The sequence below is a fragment of the Bos mutus genome, chromosome 13 (genome assembly GCF_027580195.1).
Source record: "Bos mutus isolate GX-2022 chromosome 13, NWIPB_WYAK_1.1, whole genome shotgun sequence".
NCBI classification, from domain to species: Eukaryota; Metazoa; Chordata; class Mammalia; order Artiodactyla; family Bovidae; genus Bos; species Bos mutus.
Window position 1 is genome coordinate 63,626,565 of NC_091629.1, and position 22,115 is coordinate 63,648,679.

The 22,115-nt window shown below is 41.9% G+C and overlaps 1 protein-coding gene across 3 annotated transcripts in view; it reads right to left on the reverse strand.

Moving 5' to 3' along the window:
• Window positions 1-22,115, reverse strand: part of CACNB2 (calcium voltage-gated channel auxiliary subunit beta 2) — a 425,961-nt gene that overhangs the window by 354,215 nt on the left and 49,631 nt on the right. The window lies entirely within an intron of this gene.

Consider the following 22,115-nt stretch of genomic DNA (forward strand, 5'->3'; position numbering starts at 1 on the left):
ACCCGGCCATCAGAGAACTCTGAAAATTGTTGACCAATGTAATGATCATTATTGGAAAGCAATGCACAGGTAAAAAAGTGGGTGCCACATAAAGAATGAAAAGAGAGGAAAGGGGAGTGGAGCATCCTGAATTCAGGAAGAGCAAGGAGGACTCAGAATAGGATGGAATCAAAAGCCTCTGTACTAGGAAGGAAACACATGTATACCTATGGCTGATTTATGTTGATGCATGGCAGAAACCAACACAATATTGTAAAGCAATTATCCTTCAATTTAAAAAAATTTGTTTTTTAGAGCCTCTGTACTGGAAAAAACAGGAACGTAGAGAACCTACCTGGTCGTTGAAGCTTTGTTGCTGGGAAGACAACTGTTCTAATGCCTTCCTCAATTTTAAACAAAGTGGGCCACGTGGACAGAGGCATTTCATTCATAGTGGTGGCACAAAAGAAGAGATAGGGACTTCCCTGGTGGCCCAGTGGATAAAAATCTGCCTTCCAGTGCAGGGGACATGGGTTCAATCCCTGGTCAGGGAAGATCCCACAGGCCATGGAATAACTAAGCCCATACACCACAGCTACCCATGAACTACAACTACTGAGCCCACATGCTTCAACTATTAAAGCCCATGCACCCTAGAGCCTATGCCCCACAACAGGAGAAGCCACTGCAACGAGAAGCCTGTGCACTGCAACACAGAGGAACACCTGCTTGCCATGAGCAGAGAAAGCCCACACAGCAATGAAGACCCAGTGCAACCAAAAACAAAAGCAAATAGTTAAAAAAAAATTTTTTTTTAAGATGGAGTAGCCCATTGTTGGAGAAGGCGATGGCACCCCACTCCAGTACTCTTGCCTGGAAAATCCCATGGACGGAGGAGCCTGGTAGGCTGCAGTCCATGAGGTTGCTAAGAGTTGGACACGACTGAGCGACTTCACTTTCACTTTTCACTTTCATGCATTGGAGAAGGAAATGGCAACCCACTCCAGTGTTCTTGCCTGGAGAATCCCAGGGACGGGGGAGCCTTGTGGGCTGCCGTCTATGGGGTCGCACAGAGTTGGACATGACTGAAGTGACTTAGCAGTAGCAGCAGCCCATTTTTAGGAAGATGAGTTTTAGAAACCCATGAGATAAGAGAACAGAAAAAAAGTCAAGTCTTGCTTTACCAATGGATCAGTATCAAGGCCACACTCAAAAATGTGTTCTTGTCACTGTGTCTGCACTGTGTGCTTGAACAGCTTCAGATGGTGGGTGCAATTTTCTATCAAACTGTGGGATTTGAAAGCAATGGAATCTCTGTATATACATCTGTAAATAAGGCCTGAATGCTTATGTGTGCTCAACTGTGCTCAGTTGCTCAGTTGTGTCTGACTCTTTGCGACCCCATGGACTGCAGCCCACTATGCTTCTCTGTCCTGGGATTTTCCAGGCAAAAATACAGGAATGGGTGCCATTTCCTCCTCCAGCGATCTTCCCGACCCAGGAATCAAATCTGCAATCCTGCATTGCAGGTGGATTCTTTATCTCCTGAGCTATTGGGGGAAACCCTGTAAAATATGGATGGTCATACAACCATAGCTTCCTTTGGACAGGTTTATTTTGAGGATCAAGTGAGCTTATATATATAAAACCTGCAAAACCAAGTCTGGAACATAGGAAGTGCTTATAAGTGTCACCTGTTACTAGCATTACTCTTATTATACTTCATGCTGTGGGCAGGAGGAACTAAAAATTCAGAATTTGAAAAAGGCACAGCAGAGATCACAGATGAAATCTGGTTTTCAAGAGTACTGATGTACTTTACACCTGGAGAAACTGTAATTCAAAATGACACATGTATCTCAACATTCACTGCAGTGCTATTTATAATACCTAGGACATGGAAGCAACCTAAATGTCCGTCAACAGACGAATGGATAAAAAAAGATGTGGTACATATATACAATGGACTATTACTCAGCCATAAAAAGGAATGAAAGCGTCATTTACAGAGATGTGGATGGACCTAGAGACTGTTAATACAGAGTGAAGTAAGTCAGAAAGAGAAAAACAAATATCATACATTAACACTTATATGTGGAATCTAGAAAAATGGCACAGATGAATCTATTTGCAAAGCAGAAATAGAGACACAGATGTAAGGAACAAATTTATGGACACCCAGGAGGGAACACAGGGTGGGATGAATTGGGAGATTGGGATTGACACACACATATATATATATACACTGCTATGTAAAAAAGAGGTAACTAACGAGAACTTACTGCATAGGACAGGGAACTCTACTCCATGCTCTGTGGTGATCTAAATGGGAAAGAAATCTAAAAAAAGAAGGGATATATGGAATTGGTTCACTTTGCTGTATAATGCGAAAGAATGTTCAAACTACTGCACAATTGTACTCATTTCACACACTAACAAAGTAAAGCTCAAAATTCTCCACCATAGGCTTCAACAGTATGTGAACTGAGAACTTTCAGATGTTCAAGCTAGTTTTAGAAAAGGCAAAGGAACCAGAGATCAAATTGCCAACATCTGTTGGATCATAGAAAAAAGGAGGAGAATTGCAGAAAAACATCTACTTCTGCTTCACCGACTGCACTAAAGCCTTTGTGTAGATCAAAACAAACTGAAAAATTCTTAAAGAGATAGGAACACCAGACCACCTTACCTGCCTCCTGAAAAATCTGTATGCAGGACAAGAAGCAACAGTTACAACCAGACATGGAACAATGGACTGGTTCCAAATTGGGAAAGGAGTACAAGAAGACTGCATATTGTCACCCTGCTTATTTAACTTATATGCAGAGTACATCATGCAAAATGCCAGGCTGGATGAAGCACAAGCTGGAATCAAGACTGCTGGGAGAAATATCAATAACCTCAGATACACAGATGATACCACCCTTATGGCAGAAAGCAAAAAAGAACTAAAGAGCCTCTTGATGAAAGTGAAAGAGAAGAGTAAAAAAGTTGGCTTAAAACTCAACATTCAGAAAACTAAGATCATGGCATCTGGTCCCATCACTTCATGGCAAATAGACGAGGAAACAATGGAAACAGTGTCAGACTTTATTTTTTGGGCTCCAAAATCACTGTGGATGGTGACAGCAGCCATGAAATTAAAAGATGCTCGATCCTTAGAAAAGCTATGACCAACCTAGACAGCATATTAAAAAGCAGAGACATCACTTTGCTGACAAAGATCCGTATAGTCAAAGCTATGGTTTTTCCAGTAGTCATGTATGGATGTGAGAGTTGGACCATAAAGAAAGCTGAGCACTGAAGAATTGATGCTTTTGAACTGTGGTGATGGAGAAGACTCTTGAGAGTCCTGTGGACTGCAAGGAGAACAAACCAGTCAATCCTAAAAGAAATAAACCCTGAATATTCATTGGAAGGACTGATGCTGAAGCTCCAATCCTTGGGCACCTGATGTCAAGAGCTGACTCCTTAGAAAAGACCCTGATGCTGGGAAAGATTGAAGGCAGGAGGAGAAGGGGACAACAGCATGAGATGGTTGGATGGCATCACCGACTCAAAGGGCGTGAGTTTGAGTAAGCTCCGGAAGTTGGTGATGGACAGGGAAGCCTGGTGTGCTGCAGTCCATGGGATCACAAAGAGCTGGACACGACTGAGCAACTGAACTGAACTTGCTGTACAGAAGGAACTTATACAACATTGTAAAGCCACTATACTTCAATTAAAATTAATAGAAAAAGAGTACCAATGCACTGCAACTAATGAACAAATAATAGTCTGCTCTGTCCTAGAGGAGAGACTCTCATAGTCAATTCAAGTTCATGGATATCACACAGGATGCAACAGCAGCTTTTACTCTGTCTTCCTTCAGCAGCAGCAGCCCTCAGAGAAACCGACCATGGCCAGAGTCAGTTGTAAGGGAGAGTGGGCTGCCAAGCTCGCCACCAAAGTCAGGTGTCACTCTGATCAAGAGCAGTCTCCACTGCGTTAGGCAATGACAGTCTGAACAGAGGACATTCTTGGCACGCCTGCCCAAGGGCTGTGGAGTGTCCTGCTGGCTGAGAGCCAATGGCTCATAATCCACACTCTCTTGATGAGTGGAATGCTTTTATGAGACATTGACCAGGGTCTGAGACATCATCAGTGACCACAAAACAGAGTGAATCGAGCTGACTGCCGGGGACCTAGAAGCCAGCCCTGGCCTCTGGACCCCTCCTAGACATGCACCACCCCAGGCCCTCTTTAACTGCTGGGGTGAGTCGGCTTGTGTTCACGGCCTTGTCTGTGTGAGCGTCTCCTTCCCTGGAATGAGGGCCCATGCAGGCTGCTTCCGTTTTAAGCGCTGATTTTGTTCTCCTCTGTTTACACTGGAACTTCTCCTGTGGCATTTAAAGCCTCCAAATATGTAGTTTTATGTAAACTGACTAAACTGGCTAACAATTGTTTAATGACTGCCTAAAATAACCAAAGTGAAAAAGAGCAAACCCCATTACATTCTGGAAAAGTATTCTGGAGAAGATCTTGAACTCTTCCTTCGCAATCGCAGGATATTTAAAGAAATGATATTTAAAGCAACATCTTATCTTCATTATTCTGAGCAATGTATTTTTAAATTAAAAAAATTCAAATATAGAGACTACAAATTTACAGATCAGACGACATGCAGTTCTCTAAATGCTGAATGTCAAGCTACAAGTTTAAAACGGGAAGCACACTTCATTTCTGAAATGAACCATCTTCTGATCAACTCGAGATCAGCCATCACTGTAAAGTCAAGCCATATCATGAAATCTATGCTGTGTTCCCCTGCCTAACCATGATAGGGGCTGCTAAAAACATAATTAAAGGAATGTTTGTTGCCTAAAACATAAACTTCAGTATAGAATAGTGAAAGGTCTGTGAAGATGAAGTCAAATCTGGATATGGCCTCAGAGTCCTCTTTCAAGTGCAAATCTCCTGATGACAATGAGATTACAACCTATCTCGGCCATATTCCCCATGCCTTGCTATGGGCTGTTCTCCCCAAGCCTCACTATCTCCTAGCTCACTATCTCACTAGCTCCTGTCTCCAAATGAACAGTTTCATCAAAGGAGGAAACTGCAGAGAGAACCACCTTCAAGCCTGGGGGCCCTTGGGGCACAATCCGGAAGCACAGAGGGTGTCTGAGAATTACACAGGATTGAACTCTCAACTGTAAATACATCCAAAATCATCGAGGAGTTCCTTCCAGAGGACAGAGTGGAAAAAAAAAAAAAAATCCCTAACAATCTAGTCATGGCCTACAGTTCTTTAGAACTTTGCGTTTCTATCTCAATTAAACTGAGAAGCCTTTGTTCACCTGGCTTCCCGCATCCCAGGGACCCAGAGCTGCTCAAGGCCCTCAGGTACCTAGACTTCCCCATCACTCATCAGCCATCATAACTAGAGACTCGCATGTGTGCTGAGCAAGGTGGCAGAGAGATGAGCGTCAAAAGATGATTGAGAGTTCACGAACAGATGGATGGATCAAGATGTGGTACACGGTTATACTTAAAATGGAGAACTAACAAGGGCCTGCTGTATAGCACAGGGAACTCTGCTCAATGCTGTGTGGCAGCCTGGATGGGAAGGGAGTTTGCGGGGAGAGTGGATACATGTATAGGTATGGCTGAGTCCCTCTGCTGTGCACCTGAAACCATCACAGCATAGTTGGCTACACTCATCGTCCCACAGCAGGTTGACCTTAACTATCTAAGGAGGGTCCCTGCTGTTTTCATGGTGCATTGTTTCTGTGCATTCTCTGCTCTGCCACCAGATGCTCTTTCAAAACCAGATCTAAGGATGCCACACCCTGCTTACAACCCTACAAAAGTCTTCCGTTGCTCTCGGCGCAAACTCCTTAACTGGCTTTAAGACCTTTTATGATACATCCCCATCTTCTCTCTCCTGCTCTTGTCTCATTCACAGGAAACGTTCAGTTTCTGGAACACACTATGCTGCCTGAGTTTCCCCATCTCTCCACTTCCCTCAAACCCACATCCCCCTGGCTCCCACCACGGCCACCTTCCCCAATCCATGGCCTGGATACATTCTATTAAAATCTATCATAATGTTTCAATAAGACATTGCCTCTTTCAGAAAATCTTCCATGACATCCCCCCTCCCTGACCAAGTCTCCCACACTTAATCCGGCAGGGGGGGTCACTCAGATGGGTGAGATCTCAGGAGCAGATAGAGAAAAATGGCAGGTGGGTGGCTGGCTGGTTGGGTCTTTTCCTATTGAAAGAGTAGCTGAAGGGAATATCCTTGAGGGGTTTGAAGCTACTCCTACACCATTATATTCTTGGACCCTATGTATCTGGAAAAACCCATGTGAATATGTCTTTTTTATTACACAGATCTTCATGCCTCTGGGTCATAGGAACAAAGCTAGTGTGAGAGTCCCTTTCTGATTAGCATTTGTTGAGAGTCTGCTATTCTAAAAAGTGTTGCTGCTGCTGCTACTGCTAAGTCGCTTCAGTCGTGTCCAAGTCTGTGCGACGCCATAGACGGCAGCCCACCAGGCTCCCCCGTCCCTGGGATTCTCCAGGCAAGAATACTGGAGTGGGGTGCCATTTCCTTCTCCAATGCATGAAAGTGAAAAGTGAAAGTGAAGTCGCTCAGTCGTGTCCGACTCTTAGCGACCTCATGGACTGCAGCCCACCAGGCTTCTCCGTCCATGGGATTTTCCAGGCAAGAGTACTGGAGTGGGGTGCCATTGCCTTCCCCCTAAAAAGTGCAGAGGATACTAATGTGAGTTAAACATCCTGGGGCCTCATGGAGCCCTAATAATGAAGGGGCTCGGGGCGGGGGGCAAGAAGATCATCCAAAGGCTTCTCTGTGATGTTACCACAAGTCTATTGCTCATCTGAGCTTTACTGGAGTCTTAACACAGACACACAGTTAAAATGGTCTTCAACCAGGGTCTCTGAGCAGAACTATTACCAGCATGTACAGTGGCTTTGTTTCAATCAGCAAAGTTGACCTCCTCCAGAGAGACTCATTAAAAAGAAGCAACCCTTCCTTTAGACCAGCCAGAGAGACAGGTCAATTTCAAGCCCCACTTGTGGGAGCTTAGCAGGTCCTCCTCTTGCAGAGGAGCCAACAAGCATGACCAGCATAACCACATGGAGTGAACAAGCCTCACCAGACCTGTCTCTGACCCACATCCCTTTTGGAGTATATAGTTGATTTACCATGTTATGTTAGTTTCAGGTGTACAGCAAAGTGAATCAGCTATATGTATACATATATCCACTCTTCTCAGATTCTTTTCCTTTATAGGTCATTACAGAGTACTGGGCTTCCCTTGTGGCTCAGCTGGTAAAGAACCTGCCTGCAATGCAGGAGAACTGGGTTCAATCCCTGGGTTGGGAAGATCCCCTGGAGAAGGGAAAGGCTACCCACTCCAGTATTCTGGCCTGGAGAATTTCATGGATTGTACAGTCCATGGGGTTGCAAAGAGTTGGACACGACTGAGTGACTTTCACAATTCACCCAGAGTACTGAGCAGGGTTCCCTGACTATACAGTAAGTCTTTATTAGTTATCTATTCTATATACAGTAGTGTGCATATGTCAATCTCAATCTCTCAATGTATCCCTCCCCCCACACATCCCTTTTTCATCTGTGACCACTGACCCACAATCCCACATGAAGAGGAATATGTGTGGTGCTCAAGGTTTCCAACTTACAGTCGGAAGGAAAGAAGGACCTGGAGAGTTAGTCTTCCCACCAACAGGGGATAAAGTATCATCAACTCCTATAAGAAACCACCTCCCATTATAGAACTGTTAAAAATGGAGACTTGGACTCCACACAAAAGCTGCAACTGATTCTATCTCTTTTTATTTGTTTTGTTTGCATTAGGGATGTATTCCACCCCTGTTGAACAAATGCCAATCCTTGGAGTTAAATCAATGAGATAAAAATCATTATCTCCATCCTCAGGGCCAAGAGTCCTTTCTTTGTTTGCATAAGACACAAGAAAACTTGATCACTGATGCTTATTGCATCTTCATAGAGCCTGCTTCCTTTCCCACCACATCTTTCCAACAGTGTTGAACTAAAATTACACCACTAAAAAAATATAATAAACCTAATAAAGCTACTCAACTTGGTCTCAGAGTCTGCCTCTCAGAGAACCCAATGTGTGACATTGACTGTGGTCCCATTTCATCAACTCATCAGCTGGGAAAAGAACACGACGTTATAGAATAAGGTCATAGGTTCAAAACCCATGTGATTCATTCATTTCATAGTAAAAGAAAGCCTTATTTAAGGAACATAGAACACTTTCCATAGAATAATGGCTCCCCTCAAACCATCTTCTCCTGCAGGGAGATCCATATCTCTTGTAGGCATGGATCAGGATTATCATCTTCACAGTCACAGGAAAGCAAAGTGGCAGAGAATTACACACATATAAAAATGTAATTCTTTTAAGAACTAAGTGGGAGGGAAGAAGAAACCCTAGGAAGAGAGAAATATTTAAAAGGTGATATCAATTAAAGAATATTTCCACAAGTGCCAACAATCGCGTTCAACTCTTTGCAAACCAATGGACTTTAGCCTGCCAGGATCTTCCGTCCATGGAATTCTCCAGGCAAGAATACTGGAGTGGACGGTCATCCTTCATATCCCATACCGCAGTCCACAATATCACCTTCACCAAAGGGGACGTTTCAGCTTGTTCAACTGTTTTGACCTAAAGAATGTCCATACCTTGGGTGTATTTGTATGGTGGATGGGGAGAAGCTGATTTCCTCCCTTGTAGGTTGACAAGCTCCACTAGACCAACAAACACACTTTTCTTGGAGAGCTGCGATCACCTCTGACTTGATGCAAGCACGTTTGCCTTTCCCTGTCTTAGGTTCCAAACATTTGAATACCAATATTCAAGTTGTCCCAAAGCTCCCTAGTTATAGGATTCTATAGCCCTTAAATATTAGCAAAAAAAAATGGAAATTTTGAAATTGAAAACATTTTTCATAAAATTTAACTTAAATCATTTTATGGCAAATCACACAATCTCCCCAAATTACAATAATTACTATTACTTGATTGTTGTGGCTAATGGGAACACACCCTCAGAAAGAGTAAGTTTCCAGTTGAGTGGCATGTACACTCATCATGATGCAGAAGGAAATATGAACAGGTTCTGAATTCCCAGGGCTGCCTTTCCCAGTCTCTCCTATCAGAGAAGTCACCTCCATCTTGTTTGCAACATTGTTTGAGGTCATCAGCCAAGTGCTGAGGTTCAACAGAACGTGCCCACAGGTCTTCCATAAACACTTGTCAAATGGATTGTGTAAAAAATATGGTATCAAAATGACCCAGATAAAGGAAAACCAAAACCAACAGATGTTTTCTTTGCCTAGTAGGTAGGCTAGAATTTAAAAGAATGATAATATCCAATGTTGATGAAGATGTGATAGAAAACGTGGGGGCAGTGTATCTACTGTTCTGGGAGAATAAATTGGCAATAAAATATGAGCTTTAAAAATATTTGTACTCATATGCTAAGCAATTCAACTACCAGAAATCTATCTCTAGGCAATAATCTGATACCAACGTTCGCCATTGTTCTTCTTGTAATAATGTAATAATGGGGAAAAAATGAAGACAACCCAAAATGTTTTATAATAAAAATTGCTTCAACTACAGTACTATTAGAAAGTCAAATACTACAGAGCCACTGAAAACCCTAATAGAACATCTTGCTAAGCAAAATGGGAAAAGTGCACAATAGTCAACTTAATGGAGGAAAACAAGTGATAGGATTATGCAAATAATATGAAATAATTTTGTTTAAAAATACACACATACTCTCAAATATGTGCGTCCAAAAAGGACATAAAAATGCAGTATCGTAGGAGATATGCAATTATGTTTACCTCCTTATTGTTCTTTTTAAAATTCCTCTTTAATTAATAAGAATTATTGGTTAAATAATTTCATTTTTAATGGACTATTTTTAAGCATGAAGTCCTCTTTCAAAATAAAGCCCTCAACGTCACAACTAAAACCATGAAACTAGGCATTCTGAACATATCAGAATATTATCAAAACAGGAAAGTCCAAGATTTTCAAGATGCAGATACTTTGAAAGAACTGTTGTTTTTTTTTCTACTAGACAATCCTCTAAAGTTTATTTCTTAACTCTTCCCAGAACTCAGAACTACTGATCTGAGTTCAAGTTTTATAATACAAAACTCACACACACACCAGAAAAAAAACCATATCTTAATAGTGGGTCTCTCATTACATACTAGCTTTCTTTTTCTATACTAACTATATATTATTTAATATTTTTAATTTTATACTATAGTTGCTTTACAATGTTGTGTAAGTTTCAGGTGTCCAGCAAAATGATTCATTTATACATATATCTACTCTTTTTCAGATTCTTTTCCATTATAGGTTATCACAAAATACTGAGTAGAGTTCCCTGTGCTATATACAGTATGTCCTTGCTGACTATCCATTTTATATATAGTTGTGTGTATATGTTAACCCCAGCCTCTATAAATTATTTTTATAATTATAAAAAAACTATTTTCATTTAAAATATTCTTTTCAGGGACTGCCAAAGTGGTCCAGTGGTTGGGACTCCATGCTTCCACTGTACAGTTTTAGTCCCTGATCAGGAAACTTAAGGTCTCATATGCCACATGGTGTGGCCAAAATTTTTTTTTAAGATTAATAAAATATCCTTTTCATATGTTATAGGTAGATATCTTTTACTTTTTAGTAAAAGATGAAATTAGGTATCTTTTTACTTTCCTATATTCCCCAAATTTTCCAAATTAAGTGTATGTTACTTTTATAATAAAAAATTTGGTTAGAAATATACAAAGAAAGTGGCCCTAAGTTTCAAAGTTGATTGAAAATTTGAAGCTTTGGAAAGAAAACTTTAAACAGCAATTGGAACATTGAGGGGTGTGTCTGTTGTTGCTTTAACTAACGAAAACCCAAAACTGAGTACAGTATGCAAATGTCACTAGACAAGGCCTGTCCACCTGCGAGGAAGGGTCATTATCCAAACAGGATAAGAACAGTCCAGGAAACTCACACTACCCCCAGCCCCTGGCATCATTCACCACCACCACTGGGATGAGCCCTTCATTTAATGACTCCACAATCACATCTTGATTTTCCTAAAAAGGCAGAAACATTTTAAAAGCCAGAGATTAGGCATTTTTGCATCCTTAGCAAAAGCATTGTTCAGTCTTTATAAAGTCATTGGACTTCGAGCGTGCTGTATCAAAACAGTCTTAAAAGTTGATGCACATCATTAAGTAACTGAATGTACTAGAGGAAAAGCTTTAAACAAAGATAATTCATTTTATTAGATGAAAAAACATCCCCTGAGGGCTATTTTGCCCATATTGTATAACTCAACAGCTCCTCTAAAATTTCCCCTAACACTCTTTTTTTAAAAAAGGAAAGAAAAAAAAAGAACCCTTTATGTGCTAAGTTATAGACTGTCTTCCCAAAAAGAATCCCTTCTTTTCCTTATTAAAGTAACCCTGTCATGTGATCTACCTCTCATTTTTGACTATTCAAACCAAGGATCAGAAAGTTGATACGTAACAGGATATTTCAGTTATCTTTACAAAATTGAATGTACACTCTAAATTACAAAAAGTCCAAGTAAGTCAACTGGATGGTCTTTTTCTGATAAACTTACTTTCATGTGCTATCATTTACTGGGTATTTATAATGATTATTGTTGTTGCTGTTTTAGTCGCTAAGACACATCTGATTGTTTGGGACCCCATGGACCGTAGGCTCCTCTGCCCATGGCAAGAATATTGGAGTGGGTTGTCATTTCCTCCTCCAGGGGATCTTTCTGACCCACGGATTGAGCCTATGTCTCCTGCATTGGCAGGTGGATTCTTTGACGCTGAGCCACCAGGGAAGCCTCATAACGATCAGAACGGCCGTTTTCCAGAATGCGATGGCAGCAACTGATGGAGAACTTCCTGTTACTCGTATGTAAGTGATGCTCTAGCTGCTTCTGCCACTGCAAGTTTTTCCTCACAATTCTCCCTGACTCCTGGTATCCATGATTCCTGGTCTTCCTCCAAACCCTATTCACTTCTGCCCATTCCACCCCTTCTGTTGCCTCTCAGTTTGTGTCCCTTCTTCAAAGAAGCCTTCCGTGACCACCCAGCTTGACTGGCTTCCTCTCCTCTTATGGCTCACAGCAACCTGTGCCCTTCCTTCCCAGCACTTCTCAGTTTGTTGATTAATTGCCACCCTGTCCCCACTCAAGGCAGGAAGTTCCTCAGAAGCGAGGACAGTGTACCCGACTAACAATTAAGTCCCCAGTGCAGAGCACAGGGACAGTGATATAGATACTACTCCATTCATTTTTGGAATGATTTTGATTGAATGAACTTCATTCCCAAGGGAAATCCCATGGTGTAGACGTACCTTCAATCAGATACTTATCTGTGTCTCTGTTGAGAGGCCCACTCAAAGAGGTCTTTCTAGAACACCTCTCATGTACCACTATGGATCACCTGACTCCAATTTATGCTTTTTAAAACCACTTATCACCCCTGACACACATCGATCTGTTTACTGTCTGTGCTGGAGAAGACTCTTGGGAGTCCTTTGAATGCAAAGAGATCAAACCAGTCAACCCTAAAGGAAATCAACCCTGAATATTCATTGGAAGGACTGTTGCTGAAGCTCTACTACTTTGGCCACCTGGTGCAAAGAGTGGACTCACTGAAAAAGCCCCTGATGCTGGGAAAGACTGAAGGCAAAAAGAGAAGAGGGCAGCAGAGGATGAGAGGGTTAGATAGCATCACTGACTCAATGGACGTGAATTTGAGCAAACTCCGGGAGATACTGGAGGACGGAGGAGCCATGGGATCACAGAGAGTCAGACATGACTTAGCGACCAAACACCACCACCAGTATGTCAGCACCACGGGAATCTGTTTTTTTCTGCTTTGCTGTCTGCTGTGTCCTGAGCACCAAGAAGAGTGTCTAGAGTGTGGTAGGCACTGAATACAGATTTGCTGAATGAATGAATGAGCTGAGTACACAAGGAAAGATGTACCCATCAGGGTACCACTCACACATCCTCATTTCTGCTTTCTGATCATCTCTGCCCATCTGTTGCCAGCCTTCCGTCAAGGTAAAAGATGTATTTCCACTTTCCTTTCTGTTTTCCAAATGCAAGCTACTCTGACATCAGTACTATTTCAGTTAGTATATAAAAACAAGTACCCTGCTAGAAACTGTGTCCAAAACAGCCTGAGATGCCAGAACAAATTCATTCCTTTCAACATTTCCAGGGCAACAGCAAACCCAAGATGACCTTCTGGGTACCTTTTGCCAAAATGCACTATAGCCCAGCTCAAATCAACACTTACCACAAGCAGCTGAGCTCACCATATACGTGTAATTTAAATAACATGTTTCCCATCTGCAAGTACTTTGTATACAATTTAAGGGAACTGGTTTGATGAATAAAGTTTAAGTTGAACAAAATCAAGCTACCCAGAGACTCTCTCAAAGTTAGTTGGGTGTAACCTTGAAAAGGGTGACTTCTTAAGAGCATGTCAATGAAATCTCCATTTTTTAAAAAAATTCCACTGGAGGACCATTCCATAAACTACATAAACGGTTCTCCTCAGAACTGTCAAAGTCATCAGAAACAAGGTCAAGTCTGAGAAACTGTCACAGCCACGATGCGCCTACGGCAAGATAATGACTGAACAGAATGTAGTGTTCTGGACGGGATCCTGGAAGAGAAAGAGAACACTGAGGGAATCTGAACAAAAGATGGACTCTAACTGGTAATGATGTATCTGTACTGGTTCACTAATATGGTAGTGAACATATCATACTGACCTAAGATCTCAGTGGGGTTTCCCAGGTAGCACCAGTGGTAAAGAACCCACCTGCCAGTGTAGATTAGATGTAAGAGATACGGTTTCGATCCCTGAATTGGCAAGATCCCCTGGAGGAGGGCATGGCAATCCACTCCACTCTTCTTGCCTAGAGAATTCCATGGACAGAGGAGCCTGGCAGGCTACAGTCCATGGGGTCACACAGATTTGGACACAACTGAAGCAACTTAGCTCGAAAGATCTGAGTACACAGGTGACATGGTGGTGGCCACGTGAGAACTCTGCATACCATATTCACATTAATTCTGTAAATCTAAAACTATCTTAAAACAAAAAGTGAACAAAAGCTTTTAATTTCCTTCATTGTTGTGAACTTAGGTGCTTAATTCTTCCCCAAACCCTGAAGCCTCAGCAGTAAAATCTAGGATTTGCCATCATTTCAAGAAAGTAGCCTTCCTCCTGCAGTTTTCAACAGAATGCAATTAACCTCAACACCTATAAACTGAACACCTGCCCCAGGCCTGGCACTGGGATAGGTTGACAGTGACAATTAAGATGGTTAAGATAAAATCCATGCTTTCCTCAAAAATGAGTGCAACACTCAAGTAACTAACCCCAAGGAAGTATGTTATGTGTAATAATAACTAACATTGGCTGAGTACTATTTCAAGCATTTTTCATGGATGAGCTCTCTTCAGTGTCCTGACAGCCCTATGAGGTAGGTACTATAACTATATCACCCCCACAGAGGCGCACTTAGCACCCTAGAGGAGTTAAGTAACTCTCCCCAGGTTGCAGACCTAGTGAATGACAGAGCAAGTCTTTAATGTGGGGAGTTTGGGAAGGTGTCTGAACTCCTAATCACTGTACCACACAGCCTTCTAGAGGCAGCTAGAGGGTCATGTCTAGGAAAATCCCCCACATGTGGAAAGTTTCCACTGATGGGATAGCACTTCAAGTGAAATTTTTTCTGAAGTGTAGTTGACTTCCAATGTTGTATTGATTTCTGCTGTAAAGCAAAGTGACTCATATATATAAATTATTTTTACATATGTATATATTCTTTTTCTTATTCTTTTCCACTATGATTCATTCCAGGATATTGAATATAGTTTCCTGTGCTATACAGTAGGACCTTATTGTTTATCCATCCTAAATGTAATAGTTTGCATATGCTAACCCCAAACTCCCAGGCCAACGCTCCACCCCAACCCTTGGCAATCACACATCCATTCTCTATGTCTGTGAGCCTGTTTCTGTTTTGTAGACAGGCTTATTTTGCCATATTTTAGATTCTGCATATAAGTTATATCATATGGTATTTGTTTTTCTCTGTCTGAAAGACAAATACTATATATCTAATATATTACTAGCATGATAATCTCTAATTGCATCCATACTGCTATAAATGGCATTATTTTGTACTTTTTATGACTGAGCAGCTTCCCATGGTATATATGCACTACACCTTCTTTATCCATTCATCTGTCAGTGGACCCTTGGGTCGTTTCCATATCTTAGCAGTTGTAAATAGTGCTGCTGTGAACACAGGAGTCAAGTGGACTTTAAATGTCCAGTAGGACTTCTTTAAATGGTTAGAAGGGCAGGCTACAGAGAGGGGACCAGAGAGCCTGCTGGTGGCTGCTTGCTCGGCTGCCATTTAGGGAACCAGGACTTGATGCAGGCAGGGCCCGGGACACTTTACAAAGAACCTCTCACCAAGCCCTTACAACTCCATGGTGTGTGCAGAGGTGCTGGTATCTACAGTTTACAGAGGAGAAAAGAGACACTCAAAAATTCTCTCCACCATCAGATAACGTTTTGCTGGATTCAAACACAGGTCTGTCCAGACATACAGACTCTCAACCACCTTGCTCCTCTGTCTCTAATTAGTGAAAAAAAGGAAATGATACTGCAATTCTGTTTGTGCACTGTTTTCTCAACTCTTATATACATGTGTTACAATCATATATCTTTGAACATATGTGAGTAAGAGATAAGACAAAGGGATTCGGACAGAAAGATTCCAAGGTATCAATAATGGTTACAACTCTCAGTGGAGGGAATGATGAATAATTTTTTATTTTCCTCCTGAAACTTTTTTAGACTTTTCTCACATTTTCTATTATGAGGGGGTGTTACATCGATGTTTAGAAAAAAAAACAATATAGCAAATAATGACAATGTTTGGAAAGTTTGTTTCCAAAGTTTGGAAAGTTTGCTACAAAATACTATCTGATGCTTTTTGTAATAGCATTTCTTATATCTTGGCCCATTTCATTTATTTTTATTTTATTTTTTGGCTATGTGGCAAGTGGGATCTTTGTTCCCTGTAAAAGTCACTCAGTTGTGTCTGACCCTGTGTGACCCCATGGACTATACAGTCCATAGAATTCTTCAGGCCAGAATACTGGAGTGGGTAGGCTTTCCCTTCTCCAGGGGGTCTTCCCAACCCAGGGGTCAAACTCAGGTCTCCCACATTGCAGGCAGATTCTTTACCAGCTGAGCCACCAGGGAAGCCCAAGAATACTGGAATGGGTAGCCTAGTCTCTCCAGCAGATCTTCCCGACTCAGGAATTGAATGAGGGTCTCCTTCACTGAAGGTGAACACTTTACCAAATATCAGGGAAGCTATCAGGGAAGCCCTGACCAGGGATCGAATCTGTGGCCCTGCAGTTGAAGCGCAGAGTCTTAGCCACTGGACAGGAGGGGAAATCTGCCTCTTGACTTCTTAATATGTCTACCTATTCTACCTGAGTTTCAAAACCAGTAAACAAGCACTCTGGACCAAGTGGGTCAAAGAGAAGGCAGCCCATGGTCTACTCAGGGTAGGCTGCTCCCCCAGTCACCCAGTAGACTCCTAATAGCTTCCTACTCTCTGCCACTCGCCCACAGATCTATTCTGGGATACTAAAATCAGCCTGTAAATTGGTGTAATCACTATGAGAACAGTATGGAGGTTCCTTAAAAAACTAAAAATAGAGCTACCATATGATCCAACAATCCCACTCCTAGGCATATATCCAGAAAAGATGCAAACTCTAATTCAAAAAGATAATTGTGCCCTAATGTTCATAGCAGCACTATTCACAATAGCCAAGACATGGAAACAACCTGAATGTCCATCAACAGATGAATGGATAAAGAAGATGTGCAATACACAATGGAGTATTACTCAGCCATAAAAAAACAATGAAATAATGCCATTTGCAGCAACATGGATGGACCTAGAGATTATCATACTAAATGAAGTACATCAGAGAAAGACAAATATATGGGGAATCTAAAAAAAAAAATGACACAAATGAATTTACTTACCAAGTAGACTCAAACTTATGTTTATCAAAGGGAAAAGTGGGGAGGGAAAAATTGGAAATCTGAGATTAACAGATATACACTATAAACAAACAACAAGAACCTACTATATAGCACAGGGAACTACCTTCGATATCTTGTAATGAAGTATAAAGAAAAAGAATCTGAAAAAGAACATATCTGAATCCTATTGTTGTACACCTGAAACTAACACCATTGTAAATCAACTACACTTAAATTTTTTAAAAAAGGGAAAAAATAAAATCAGCCTGTATGAAAAAAGGCAAGCAGTGTGCTGTAAGAATGACCACAGGGGTCACTAGGTTTTCTTAGGATTCGCTTCACTGCTCTTAAAGATAACTTCACATTTCAAAACTCTGACTAGTGGCCTTGTGACAAAAGAGCATTGAAAATTGGTTATCTTCTCTGAAGCCTAAAACTTAGCCAAGTATAAATACTGTCAGCTAAAGTACCCAGTGCCACAAAGGGAAAAAGGTTTAAAACCAAAGTTCTGGGCTTATGTCTACTAACTATTAGGATTATGTTTACTGACTGTGAGAATCTCTTACAGTCTCTTACAGGAGGGAAGCTTTGTGGGAGACAGGAGGAGATTGAGATGAGGTCAAGCCTGGTGCTTACTAAGATGGAGAATTTAAAGGACAAGATGACCCTGGGATGCCAGGCACAGAGGCAGAAGAAAAGGGAAACGGACCCCAAAGATACATTTGGTCTCTTTTTCCACCTTGGATAAAACCCTTAATGTGGATTCTTAAGGAAAAGATTGCCTCGGCTCCATTTTCTTTTATTTCTCTCAGTTTTCAGGATTTGATTAGCACCTGCTCTGTGCCAGACTTTACTTATAGTTTATATTACCCCTGCCCCTCATAACTGCCCTGTGAGGGGTCGACATAATTTTCCCATTTTGCAGAAGGCAAGTGGAGATTGGGGAGGGGTGACCTTTACAACATCACCAGCTTCGTGACTGTAGGACCCAAGATGAAAGGCCAGTCTTATCTGGCCTGTGTTCTTTCCATGACATCACCCTGCCTGTCCTGGCATCATTCTGGGCAATCACTGGCCTCAGTGAAAACATCCAGGCCCCTGGTAATGAGAGGGAATTTGTGGTACTGTCCACCTGCAAAAGGAACAAATGACCATCTAGGGCCACTGACAGCAGTCCTGTTACCTGGGATGATGCCTCTGTCACTCATGCACGACTTTTATCCCTGCGTAGACTCTGCCCCATGCCTTGTCTACACCACCTGTGTTTCAGTGAAGCTGGAGTAATGTGTCTTGTCACTCCATCCCCGCTACATTTCTGTGTTGGCAAAATGTACTATCACTCTTCTCCCTGCAGAAGGCAAATGAGGCTACTAGGTTTCCCAACTACAGTCTTATATGGCCTCGGAGCTCTCCCTTGCATAAATACACACTGATACGCTAACTCAGAAGCCAAGAAAAGACACTATAAATAGCCCCGGTTCCAGCCAGTAGAGGAAGCCGACCCCGTAGTCATGCCAACTTGTATATACAAGCATAGGGATGGAATCTTCAGGATGCATCTTTTCTTAGAGCCTCATCTCTACCCAAGGAGTATACCATGGAGAGCATCACTTGCCAATGATGAGCCAAAGGTGGGTGGGTGTGTGCTTTTTTTTAAGACCCCTGGAGGGGAAAGGCAGCTTGCATGACTCATCTGAATGCAAAGAGTTTTAAAGTCCTTCTTTCCCAGTAAAGTACCTCTTAAACATAAGCATACGCATGTTTATGAATAAGCAAAAGAAAATAATAGCCAAGGAGCCATCAGGCAAACATGTAAGGCCCAAACTCAAACACAAATGGTTCAGCTCAAGTCCTTGGGAGAAATTCTTGAGTTCTGTCTTTAAAAATTCACTGATAGGAGTTTCACTTTGTTCAAAGATGTCAAACCCTTTGAAAGAAAAGAGGTAAATATGCATGGCTCATTATGGGATGTTCTGATACCAAAAAAGGTGTATCTGACCCCAAACATCAAGGTTTCATTCAGCAGGAGTGAGCATCATGTTAGAGACTAAGTGGAAAGGAGAGTGTAGGGAAAGGACCGTGAAAAGAATGACGGGTGATGCCATTCACTGTGGATGCGATGATCCGATCACCCTGCTGTGACCCAGAGGCACAGAGGACACACCTTAATGGTTGTTGAATAAATATCAATTTTCCACAACAATTTACAAGATAGCAAAGGCTACCGTCCCAGCTCTTTACAAGCTTTCTCACTCCAGACCTCACAATGCTATCATGTTTTCTGACATTCTGCTAAAAGGAGGTGAAGTGAAAAATTAAAGTCCCTGGTAATTTATTTCCTGGTAATTACATTGCAATGGAAATGTTGGTAGTTATTCAATCAGTAGGAACACATTTGAAAATAAAGCCTAGAAATTGACGATTTGTTCCTGTGCCTGTCTCTCTAGAACACAGAGACGCCAGAAGGTCACTGTCTCTCTTTACAGAGTGAAGAGCCTGATGCTACTCTGTGATTTGGTCACTCCCTCAGCCCCTTCCCCACAGGGTTTGGTCCTTGAAACACCCAAGCAGTCCCCCAGGGATCCATTACCAGTCCTACTCGCACCACTTCCCTGTGGCTCAAAGGTTCTCAGAGTTTCAAATAGACTCGCTAATGGTGGCTCCTTCTAAGTCCCCATCCCCATGGCAACACCGAGGCCAGTCCTTATCAACTTCAAAACCAGAAGGCAGTACAAGCAGAAAGGCTGATTCAGATTTCTCATCTGACTTTCTGCTGGCCTTCCACCTAAAGGATCTATGCACTCTCATCCCGAATATTCTCCCCTTCAGCCCAAGCTGTTTCTGTCAGTCATGCTAAATGAAACAATAAAAGGGGAAAGATCCCTGCACCCCCCATCAATATCTTTTTGGGGACCTTATCTTACCCTGATGAAATAAAAATAAAATGCGGTGAAAAAGAAGAAATTTTGTTGGTTAATCAGATCCTTGAGAACGCAACCTCTGTCTGATGAATTCCTCTGATTTTCAGTGTCTGGCATGTATTTAAATGATGATAAGCAGGCACTAAAAAGATATTTAATAAAAGTTTCCTGAATAAGAATGAATCTCAGAAGTTTCACTATCACTTAAGCTTTAAAAAAGACTAATAACGTACGCTTAATGCTTAAAGAACCATGAGAAATGATTTAAAAATCACTAGGAATTGCTTGTGGAGGGACTGATTCCTTCATCAGTGTCTGGAATAGTGCCCAATGCAGAGCAGGCCCTCAATAAATGTGCCCTGACTTTGTGACAAAGATCAAGACCTCAATCCCTAGAGAACACATGGAGCATCCCCACAATATCCCAATTCAACTCTGCAACCTCAATAAGAATCACTAAACCATGGAGAGGGACCCTGGGAATCTGAGATGAGGGATGGGGAGCATCCCCACAATATCGCAATTCAACTCTGCAACCTCAATAAGAATCACTAAACAATGGAGAGGGACCCTGGGAATCTGAGATGAGGGATGGGGTACTACATCTTACCATCACTCAGGTATCTTCTGTCCTCCCAGGATGGTTACCTGCTCTGTTAGATGGGCGTTTAGCTTCAAAAACACACATAGTATGCCTCCAAAATGCAAGCCAGCTACTTTCTGAATACCAGATGAATTCAATGCTGTATTGAATTGTATATCTCGAGTTAACCAAAAAGTTCATTTGGGTTTGTCCATATGGAAAAACCCTAATGAACTTTTTGGGCCAACACAATACATTCTGTATTTCAGAGGGGATCTGTAGAACTCTAAAGGGTTTATGGGACACTTCATGGAAAATAGATGGGGAAACAGTGGAAATAGTGTCAGACTATTTGGGCTCCAAAATCACTGCAGATGGTGACTGCAGCCATGAAATTAAAAGACACTTACTCCTTGGAAGGAAAGTTATGACCAACCTAGATAGCATATTCAAAAGCAGAGACATTACTTTGCCAACAAAGGTCCGTCTAGTCAAGGCTATGGTTTTTCCAGTGGTCATGTATGCATGTGAGAGTTGGACTGTGAAGAAGGCTGAGTGCCAAAGAATTGATGCTTTTGAACTGTGGTGTTGGAGAAGACTCTTGAGAGTCCCTTGGACTGCAAGGAGATCCAACCAGTCCAGTCTGAAGGATATCAGCCCTGGGATTTCTTTGGAGGGAATGATGCTGAAGCTGAAACTCCAGTACTTTGGCCACCTCATGTGAAAAGTTGACTAATTGGAAAAGACTCTGATGCTGGGAGGGATTGGGGGCATGAGGAGAAGGGGACAACAGAGGATGAGATGGCTGGATGGCATCACTGACTCAATGGATGTGAGTCTGAGTGAACTCTGGGAGTTGGTGATGGACAGGGAGGCCTGGCGTGCTGCGATTCATGGGGTCACAAAGAGTCGGACACGACTCAGCAACTGAACTGAACTGAACTGAAAGGGTTTAATCTGAAGTCAAGTGGGCCTTAGAAAGCATCTCTACAAACAAAGCTAGTGGAGGTGATGGAATTCCAGTTGAGCTTCTTCAAATCCTGAAAGATGATGCTGTGAAAGTGCTGCACTCAATATGCCAGCAAATTTGGAAAACTCAGCAGTGGCCACAGGACTGGAAAAGGTCAGTTTTCATTCCAATCCCAAAGAAAGGCAATGCCAAAGAATGTTCAGACTACTGCACAATTGCATTCATCTCACACGCTAGCAAAGCAACCCTCAAATTTCTCCAAGCTAGGCTTCAACAGTATATGAACCGAGAACTTCCAGATGTTCAAGATGGATTTAGAAAAGGCAGAGGAACCAGAGATCAAATTGCCAACATCCGCTGGATCATGGAAAAAACAAGAGAGTTCCAGAAAAACATCTATTTCTGCTTTATTGACTATGCCAAAGCCTTTGACTGTGTGGATCACAATAAA